An 8,971-nucleotide genomic window follows, 5' to 3' on the forward strand; every position below is an offset into this window, starting at 1 on the left:
AAAGAGTTTTCCAAACCCAATTTGGGCAGTTGGACAGAGTTGAGGTGACATTCAGAGCTCCTGATACTCAGCCTGAGATTCCAAAGCTAGGTGTCCAATAGTTGTCAACATGGAGAATTGCCAAATGTGAAGGTGGCCACTGGCACAGACCCCATGCAGGACTATGGTGCAGCCATTGGCCAGGGTGACAGGTGCTGGGAGCATAGGGAGGGCATCTAAACTTGATTTCTGTGGCTCACACTGCCAGACTGCTGGAATGGTGCCCCTGACTGGAGGGGGTACCAAAATAGGTGATGTAGCAGGTTTTACCTGAGGGCTATAATTTCCTAATTTGTGTTGTACACCATATTTCAGAAGTTACTGTTACAATTGAGCTCCAGTTGCCTATAGCAATGACCTGCTCATATCTGCATGGTCTATTTACTTCCTTCCCTTCCCTATCTCATTTTCTGCCCACCCCCAACCCCTGCAATGCTTCCTGAAATAACTTCCCAAATAAACTACTTGCACTTAAACCTTTCCTTCAGGAGCACTGCTGGGATAACACAACTAGAATATGCTATGACCAGAAATGGTAACGACAATGGTTTTAAAAGTCACTTCTTTTTGTCAAATATATACCAATTATAAACTTAATTTTTCATGTAATATCAGGTTTTTAGTAGCTGGAAAAACATGCGCTTTCCCTCCAAACACCTTTGTTTTACCCACTTTTTCCCAGTGTGTTTGTTTGCTTATTGTCTTTGTACTGTATATAGATGAGAGAATACAGTAATATTAATAATGCAAAAATCTATGGAGGATTGCTAAATGAAGTAAACAATAGAGGGAGAAATTCTCTAGAAATACCAGAAAATTAATGATGACTAAAAGACCACTCTGCATTGCAATTTGTTGATTGACCTCTAATACTTGAAAATCATTCCAGAAGAATGAAGACCTAGTTGTGTTTTGCCCACTTGGCAAGATATTTTCTAAGTTCACTAGTACTGCTCTCCTGAAAGCCTGAATAATGTTTCTCCAGTACAAAGGCAAAATGCAAACTGGAGGTCAGAAAAAATGTTTGTTTCAATCAGATGAAAGGAGGTACTATTTTAAAACCACCTTCTTATTTATAAAGAAGGTATTTTCCTGTCCTAAGGCAAAAAAAAAAAAAGAGGCCAGGGATGGAATATTCAGGAAAATAATTTATATATTTCAGGTATGTTTTAATCTGTTTTGGTGAAAAAAAAAATCTAGATTTTTATCCAATGCCAAGGAACACTATATATACTTTTTTTTTCAAAAATATGTAGCTAAGTGCAAGAATAACATACATTTTACAAGTTTTAACTAGTCAAGCTAACAGTTTTCACAACATATCTTCTTCTAATATCACAATTAGAAGGAAACATTTCATGTAGTGTGATTGTCACTAGAAAGATTCCAATTTAACTATAATAGCATTAGTGAGTAACAGGGCATGGAATTGAGCTGTACAAACTAGCACCATAAGGAAAAGATTTTATATCCACACTCTATTTAGAATGTGATCACTACTATCTTTGTGTCTCTGTGATTCCTAAGTTTCTCAGGTAAAAATAAACATAGTTAAACAATTAACATTTAAAATGAAAAATTCAAATTTATGTTGCGTCAGAATTTGAGGCAAAGATACAATTAATGTTTCCTTTACCTGCACTCTCCCCCATAAACACATAACTAAAATCAATTAAGACCTGTCGTCTCAATTAATAGTAAATTTCATATAGACTAAAATATGCTCATCCATTTTAAGCTATTCTTTTGTCTCAGATTTCCAGCACACTTGGTTACATACAGGTAAAGATATAGATTAAGACTACATAAGGTATCTGCAATATAGGGACTTATGCAGATATGAACAAAGTGATGGAAGTAAATATTAATTGATTAATATTAATATTAATAATTAATTCTAATAACTTTTTGACATATGACAAGGAGGTAATTCCCAAACTGGGAAACATTTTCATTATCTTTCCAACCCATGCATTCTGAACGGTAGTTTTAATAACATTTACCACTAATATAATACATTTGACTGTTTATTGATTGATTGATTTTTGTTTTATTTTATTTCTTTTTAAGTAGGCTCCACACCCAGCATGGAGCCCAACACAGGGCTGGAACTCACAACCCTGAGATCAAAACCTAAACTGAGATCAACAGTAGGTCGCTTAGCTGACTGAGCCACCCAGGTGCCCATAAGTTTGACTATAAAAAAATAAATGAAGTATTGTTTCTCTAAATCAAACCATAATAATTGAAGGGTACTACATTTCACTCTGTAGTGAGCTATTAATTAAAGATGAACATATCTGTGTATTTCAACAGAGCAGAAGGTGTTGAATTTCAGGAAATTTGCAGGCCTAGGAGATATTTGCATTTTTATTTTTTTTTAATTTTTATTTATTTATGATAGTCACAGAGAGAGAGAGAGAGAGAGAGAGAGAGGCAGAGACACAGGCAGAGGGAGAAGCAGGCTCCATGCACCGGGAGCCCGACGTGGGACTCGATCCCGGGTCTCCAGGATCGCGCCCTTGGCCCAAGGCAGGCACCAAACCACTGCACCACCCAGGGATCCCCGATATTTGCATTTTTAAAAGGAATCACAAGAAACACTATTCTATGAATTTTACACCCACGGATCTCCTAAATTTTAAAATGAAACCAATAATGTGTCTTGTTCCAAAAGTATGATTGACTTAATGTGTTGAAGTTTTTTGTTTTTAATATATATAGTTTTTCCATGACCAATTAGTTGATATACAATGGCCTGTGTCTTCTCCTACAGTATGTGATACATTTTTGGTGAACATGCACTATATTTGCTGCTTCCATAATAAATCTTCAAGTTATCTAACAGAAAGATGTTTATACAATGGGTACAGATGGTACAGACTGACAAATTTTTAGACATTACTTCTTAACACAGTGTCTTTTAACACAGCTTCTCTGGAATTTTGCATATAGGAATTCTAGTTAGAGAAAACATATGTAAACTATGTCTTATATTAAAATCTTTATATTTGTTTATCTTATAATCTTTATATTTGTTGTTTAAAATGGGATTGCTAATGTCTCTGTTTTAGCCTTTATGCTAGTTTTATTTTTTGAGATGTAATTAACTACAATAAAGTCTAATTTATAGTTAGAATTTGGTAAGTTGTGACAATATATAAACCTGTGAAACAATTAATACAATCAGGATATTGAACCCATCTCCATAACCTACAAAAATTTGTGTCTTCCCTTGGTAATCACAGTTCCTAACCAACTACCCCCAACCTTTCCTAGGCAATAACTGATTTTATTTCTGACATCTTTTATTGGTTTGAATTTTCTAAAATTTTCTTTAGTTAGATCTTATAGTATATGCTTTTTTGTGTGTGTCTTATTTTTTTATGATTTTATTTATTCATGAGAGACACAGAGAGAGAGAGAGAGAGAGAGAGGCAGAGACATGAGCAGAGGGAGAAGCAGATTCCCTGGGGGGACCCTGATGTGGGACTTGATCCCAAGAACCCAGGATCACGACCTCACCCAAAGGCAGATGCTCAACCACTGAGCCACCCAAGTGCCCCTCAGTTTTAAGATATTATGAATAATAATATTATGAATATTATGAATAAAACTACGAACAATTTGCATATAAATCCTTGTATAGGTATTGCCTTTTTTTTCCTCTCAGGTACATGTCTCAGATAATACAGTAGTGTTATGTTTAACCATTCAAGGTTTAAATCTTAGTACTTTTGTTTCCATTTTTCCATGTGTTCTTTGTTGCCTTTTTCTTCTCTTTAATTTATATTAATTGGATATTTTTATGAATTCACATATCACTTTTGTTCACCAATTAACTATAAATACTTATTTTAGTGATTGCAGGTTGATGGTAATACGTTTAACTTTTCAACACTTCAAGGAATATTAAACCATTTCATGTAAAGTGTGAGAACCTTATAATAGTATACTTCCATTTCTATCCTCATGGCCATTTGTTATTGTTGTCATACATTTATTTCCCCATATGTTATAAACTCCACACCACATTGTTATTATTTTTGCTTTAACGGTAAATAAGCATTTTTTCCAGTTTTTAAGATTGTGGTAAAATATACATGATATATTAAAATTGACCATCTTGAGGGGATCCCTGGGTGGCTCAGTGGTTTAGGGCCTGCCTTCGGTCCAGGGCAAGATCTCGGAGTCCTGGGATCTAGTCCTGCATCGGGCTCCCTGCATGGAGCCTGCGTCTCCCTCTGCCTGTGTCTCTGCCTCTCTCTCTCTCTCACTCTCTCTCTCTCTGTGTCTGTCATGAATAAATAAAATCTTCAAACACACACACATACACACAAACACACACACACACACACACCTCCCTGTTTATCTACAATGGCTGTGCAAATTTGCATTCTGATCAACAGTGCACAAGGGTTCCAATTTCCTGGAAAATATCCCATGTACACTTGAAAAGAATGATTGTTGTTGGGTAGAGAACTCTATATATATGTTTGTTAGATGTAACTGGTTTAGTTGTGTGGTTGAAGGCCTCTATTTCCTTCTTCCCTCTCCAGAGAAATCTCTCCTGATTTTTCTAATCATCATTGAGAGTGAAGTATTAAAGCATCAAACTATTATTGCAAAACTATTTCTCTAAGGTTTCTTCCAAGAAGAAAGATTAGATTACCAAGGGAAGACAACCTTGGTTTATATATTTTGATTGTTATTAGGTATATAAATGTTTATAATTTTGTATCATGATGTATGAACATTAATATATAATGTCCCTTAACTTTTATTACATTTGATTTAAAGTTTATTTTTTCTAGTGTTACTATAGCCACCCTCTCCTCTTTTGGTTACTATTTGCAAGGGTTTTTTCCATCTTTTCACTTTCCACACATTCGTGTCTTGGATCTAAAGTGAGTCTCTTATAGACAGCAGATAGTTTAACCATGTTTTAACCCATTCAGCCATTCTCTATGTTTGGATTGGAGAATTTAATCAATTTATATTTAATGTAATTACTGATAAAGACTTCTGTCATTTTGCTATTTGATTTACATCAAATATGTCTTATACCTTTTTTGTCCCTCATTTCTTGCATTACCATATTCTTTCAGGTTTAGTTGATTCTTTTAGTGAAACATTTAAAGTCCTGTCTAACCCCCTTTTGTGTGTATTCTAAAGCTATTTTATTTGTGAATACTATGAGGATTATATTTAAAATTATACCTGAAACTATAATAATATGCTAATTTGAATTTGTCAATACTATATGAAAGCTCTGCTCCTTTATAGCTCTATCCCTATTCCTTTCAGGTGCTGATGTCACAAAATTACATCTTTATATGCTGTATATCCAAAACCGTAAGTTGATATTTTTTGGAATTCACCAGTTTTTTAAATTATGTAGCAAACAAAATGTGGAATTACAAACCAAACTTCCAATGATACTTTTAGACTAATAATTGTATTTTAAAAAGTTTTCATTTCTTAATCATATAAAAAACAGAAAGTAAAGTTACCAACTATTGTTACAGTAGTAATAGCTTTTGTAATTGCTTATATATTTATGTTTCCTGAAATCCTTGTTTCTTCATACATCTTTCAGTTACCATCTATTATATTTTCCTTTTGACATTCAAGACTCTAGTATTTCTTGCAGAGCATGTGTACTGGTAACAAATTCCCTCAGATTTTTATAAGACAAAAATCCTAATTTATGACATTTTTGAAGTACAATTTTGCTGGATATATTATTCTTGGATATACTTTTTCTTCCTTTAGAACTTGGAATATATCAGCTCAGTTTTTTATGGCCTCCAAAATTTCTGGTGAGAAATCTGCTTATAATTTTAGTGAAGATCCCTTATATGTGATAAGTCATTTCTCTTTTGTTACCTACAAGATTCTCTGGTTTTGGCTTTTGGCAGTTTGATTAAAATGGGTCTTGATATGGGTCTTTGAGTTTATCCTGCATAGATTTGGTTGAGCCTCCTATACTGGCTTGAATAGTAATCTCCCAAAATATATATCCACTCAGAACCCATGCAGGTGACTTTATTTGAAAGTGGTGTCTTTGTAGATACAATCAAGTTAAGATGAAAACATAGTGGATTAAGGTGGAGCTTAAATCCAATATGACTGGTGTTCTCATAAGAAGAAAGAGATTTAGAAACAGATCCAAAAGGAGAGCACCATGTAAAGACAAAGGCAGAGAGTGGAGTGATCTATCGACAAGTCAAGTAATTTCAAGAATGGCCAGCAACCACCAGGAACAAGGAGAGAACCTGAGTCACCACCAATCTTGTCAACACTTTAATTTGAACTTCCAATCTTCTGAATTATGAGAAAATAAATTTTTGTTGTTTTAAGCTACCCAATTTTTAGTAGTTTGTTACAGTGGCCCTAAGAAACTAATAAAAATCCCCTTAGTCTTTAGATGCATAAGGTTGCAGCTGAATTTGGAACTTCAGTTGCAGACCTGTTGGAATATGTTTCTTTCACAAATTAGAATAGCAAATTAATGGAATCCTTATTTCCTAGTGATGAAGTTTAGGTAATGTGAGATTATATAGTGTCATGGTGTTTGAAAAATGTATGAAGAGTTTTAGGTTTATGTAGATGTAAACTTGGGGTCCTTGCTTTCTGTTGCCCTTTTAAGATGCGTCTAGGGTTACTGTACAAAAAGAAGGACTTTCCAGAGAGTGGAGACAAGGATAAAGAAGAAAAGATCTGAGAGCTATTTCTAAGGAGGAAAAAATGCCCTACCCCAATATTGAGTCCCTCCCTTATGTTTTCCAGAAATATTTCAGGATTTCTATGAGCCATTGTCTGCTATAAGCTTATCACTCTTACTCTTCCTTAAAATACTTACTTATTATGACTATCTGATATAAATTCACCATAATATTTTAGTTTAAGGAAATAAGTTCATTTTTATTGTATTATTGTCACTGTTACTATTTTCAATAACAAGCTGGCAATTTAATCGGGAGCAGGCAGATATGACTTAACCCACCTGAGTAGAAAAGATAACTCTAAGTTTCTACCAGCTATCTTGCTTTGTCTTTTTGCCAATAGAGATGTCCCAAGCAGAGATTGTTCCTTTAATCACAGTCCATAATGGAAAGGCATATAAAGCATATACACATATAGCTCCTGATTAAAAGTAAATGTACTTAAAATTACTAAAAGTAATGTTTTATGCCACTGAAGTTTGGGGGTTATTTGTTACCAAAGCAAATCTATCTAAAAACAGTCTTTAAAACTAAAAATGTAACAACTTTTACAAGACTAAGTTTAATGGTTGGCAGATGATTAATGGGTAAAATGAAATTTTGTAAATTTTTTCATCTTTCACAGCTTAGATGGAATATATATTGTTGTAATTGAAGTATCACAAAAAAAATAAAAACTAGAACTATTACCATTTAATATTTCTTTCTTAATTCTCTCTCTTATTAGTAGCCTTAAGTAACATTTATTAGATTTAGCAAATGTGTATGCATTGTAATAGGACTTTATGGAAACTCGTATCATGGTTTGGAATCACTTTCCATATTTATGATTTGGAATCATTTTCCACATTCATGATTTTTCACATCCTTGTGATGCGCTCTGCGCAATAAAATATAAGGGAAATCACAGTGGATCAGTTATGCATTTAGGCCTCAAGCGTTACTGAATACCTCTGCCTATTTTCTGGAACTCCTTCTATGACTATTAGAGAAAGCCAAAGATAGCTTATTGGAAGATGAGAGACGGGGGGGATGCTAGAGCCAGCTCTTATTGACTTGGAGGAGCCAATCATGTGTTATCTTTTACAAACTTCACATTCAGCTAAATCACATCGTCGTTGCTAGACCAAAATTACCAAGGCTGAACACTGATCTGCCTTTCTGAGTCAAAATGTTTTCTCAATGTTATCTCTTTGTATTGGGGTCTTAATTCGGTAAATTTTTTCAACATTTGAAATCACTGAATTTCTGAAATCTCTATTTTATCTTTTATTCCTACCTGCAAACTGGCCACTTTTTTTCAGTTTGCCTCTTTTTTTTTTAAATGTGTTTCTTAAAGAAATCACCCCAAACTGAAACATACTACCAATGCCAATCTTTAGATCTAAACATTTCTTAGTTATCCAGTCTTCCTTGTAAATTACTTCAAAAAAACAATTTTATCAAATATTTCACCAATGCAGTCTTTAACTTCTGATTAAAGTTGTCTTTTATAATCTGGAGAATTTATAAGCCAATGCCACATACTTTATTTTTTAAGGCAGCACTTTACTTTTGATACTATGAACTGGGAGGTTTGTCTCAACATTATACTCCATCAAGAATGTAATTTGGTGACGACTCTACTGTCTGCAGTGATGTAGATTGCTGTGGTAGTGAAAGGGGACATTGCAAACTATGTCCTACTTCTTAGAGGTTTCTATTCTAAGAAGCACATGACTTTATATAATGTGAGGAGTGGCGAAGAATAATACTATCATTTTCTCAAAAAGAGGGAAAGCAAAAATCTACAATAGCATTAATGATTACTACGGTAGCTATTAAAAGAAGAAATAATAGAATATCACATATACCAGATCTAAAGAATGACATGATTTGAGGAAGAAAGACATGTGGCTATTTGTTTTGGAGTACAATGATATAATCACATGCAGAGTGCAGAGTGCAATATTGGATGTGAAAAGAGAGCCAGCATCTGGATGCTGCACAGAAACAGTATCAATGACCAGTTAGTCTTAACAAGAGCAGCAGGGTGAAGAAAAGAAAACTACAGCAATATTCATATGAGTAACTACATGTCCTATTCCATTTTGGAACAGAAGGGGGCTCAGAATATCAAGATAACAAAAAGTAAAAGATGTATGCCTCAGTTTCATTCTTGGGATAGCTATCTGGCTAGTTTTGTGGGAAAGAAGGAGGCAAGC

The 8,971-nt window shown here is 34.1% G+C and overlaps 1 long non-coding RNA gene across 1 annotated transcript in view; it reads left to right on the forward strand.

Annotated features, from left to right (window-relative positions):
- Window positions 1-5,834, forward strand: part of LOC140596564 (uncharacterized) — a 40,908-nt gene extending 35,074 nt beyond the window's left edge. The window contains exons 2-3 of the long non-coding RNA XR_011998490.1: window positions 5,347-5,394; window positions 5,815-5,834. This is a non-coding gene — a long non-coding RNA (uncharacterized lncRNA). The remainder of the gene's footprint in view (window positions 1-5,346; window positions 5,395-5,814) is intronic.
- The last annotated feature ends 3,137 nt before the right edge of the window (window positions 5,835-8,971 follow it).

Source organism: Vulpes vulpes, unplaced genomic scaffold, assembly GCF_048418805.1.
Source record: "Vulpes vulpes isolate BD-2025 unplaced genomic scaffold, VulVul3 Bu000000656, whole genome shotgun sequence".
NCBI lineage: Eukaryota > Metazoa > Chordata > Mammalia > Carnivora > Canidae > Vulpes > Vulpes vulpes.